Source organism: Schistocerca serialis, chromosome 3 (assembly GCF_023864345.2).
Source record: "Schistocerca serialis cubense isolate TAMUIC-IGC-003099 chromosome 3, iqSchSeri2.2, whole genome shotgun sequence".
NCBI lineage: Eukaryota > Metazoa > Arthropoda > Insecta > Orthoptera > Acrididae > Schistocerca > Schistocerca serialis.
The window spans coordinates 22,391,018-22,393,191 of record NC_064640.1 but is presented as its reverse complement, the minus strand read 5'-3'; positions in this window follow the sequence as shown (position 1 = coordinate 22,393,191).

The window sequence follows — 2,174 nt, the reverse complement described above, 5'->3', positions numbered from 1 at the left end:
AGTCTTTTCCAAAGACCTTATTTGTATCATTTTCAATTGGAGTTTCTTTTACCAGATTAATAATGATGCTTGTATCATCAGCAATCAGTGTCAGTTCAGCTTCCTGTTTCAGATAGGAATGGAGTTCGTTCACATATATCAAGAACAGAAGGGGACCCATGATTGAACCCTGTGGAACACTTAATGTAATTTCACCCCAGTTAAATGAAGTGGCAAACTTTTTTAAATCACTTGAACCGTAAGGAAACTTTTTGCTTCCTGTTCTGTAGCTATGACTTAAACCACTCAAATGCTATTCCATTTATACCATAGAACTGTAATTTCTGTAACATAATGTCATGGTTTACACAGTCAAATGCTTTGGACAAATCACAGAAAATTCCTATTGGTGACATTTTACTATTTAAAGATACTATTATGTGGACAGTGAAATTGTATATTGCTGTCTTAGTGGAACAGCATTTTTGAAATCTGAACTGTGATTTACAAAGTATCCCATTACTGTTGAAATGGCTAACCACTCTTGAGTACAGTACTTCCTCGAAGATTTTTGAAAATGCTGTAAGCAAGGATACTGGCTGATAATTACTAGCAGCATTAGCCGATTTAGGAAAAAAAAAATTTTCCAAGCAATAATGATTAATTTTGCACTCTATTTCAAAATATATTCATAAAACTATAATTTTTATCATAGATTTATTTTTTCATTTTTGTAAACAAAAATGCAGGACATCATAAACTTTAATCTCGAAAAACCGGAAATAATGAGCCAAAGTTGGCCCAGTTTATGGTTCTACCTGAATTAATTACCATGTCCTGCATCAATCTGGCCACTAGGACCTCTCTTCTATCCTTGACAAGAGAAAGCAACTGACTCGTCATTTCCACTACTTGTCAGTGGTCACTGAACTATTTTAAGATCTATGCATTTTAATTATTTGGCTCTGAACCTACAGTTTGTCTGGAATCTTGCTACACCCACTGGCCTTTGTGATATTCTAGCCTCCTATGCCATCAAAAGGACTATTCTATAATGTATGTATGTTAGTATGTATTGAACCGAGTACATAGAAACGAAGAAGAGTCTTCATCCCGCTGTAGCCTCCAGTGGTTCACAACCCCACAATAGGCCACAGCAGTCCACCCACCCACCTCACCACTGCCCCACACAAAACCCAGGGTTATTGTGTGGTTCGGCCCCCAGTGGACCTCCCTGGGAATGTCTCATACCAGACGCATGTAACCCCAAATGTTTGCCTGGTAGAGTAATTGTTGTGTACGCATACATGGTGACAGTGGTTGCACAGCAATTGCCGACATAGTGTAACTGAGGTGGAATAAGGGGAATTAGCCTACATTTGCCGAGGTAGATAGAAAACCACCTTAAAAACCATCCACAGGCTGGCCGGCTCACTGGACCTCGACACTAATCTGCCGGGCGGATTCATGCTGTGGACCGGCACACCTTCCCACTTGGGAAGCAGTGTGTTATATTAGGCCGCGTGGCTAGCAGTGTGGGTTTCTATAATGTACTGCATTCTGATTTAAACTCAACTAACTCTTTCACCATATACATCAGAAAAGTTCTCGTGATGCCATAGACACCTTCACATCAAGTCCAGAACAGCTGATAAAAGTGGGGTTCCATCATGAATGGCTGTATACAAATGGAGACATCCAACTTCAGTACCATCCTCAGGACCACAGATCGTTCCATTGTTAAAATCAGAAACTGATTGCGACAAATTACTCTTCTACCTATTCATTCCTATAGGCCAGCAAATTAAATTTTGCAAAATAAGTCTGTAGCATCCAACTATGCCTACTTCCACAAGATAAAGAATCAAGGTCGCCAGGGTACTTATGAGTAGTCATATATGCCACAAGAGAAAAACAGTCTGTAGCTCTGGGAGTGTGACCCAAAAGGAAGAAATGACCTGTATTTTGAACTTTTCAAACTGGTACCTTATAAGTTAAGCACCAGATTCACAATGTCATGAAATATTATCTACCATATTCAGTTAATTCAGTGGAGCCAGCAGATGAAATAACAGAAAACCATTCTAGTCTGTTTAAGACAACACATTCATGGCTTTCTGGTAATGTGTATTACTCATTCAATAGTAGGGTAACATACTCTAAGGTGAATTGCTGTGTCATCATGGTGATAAATT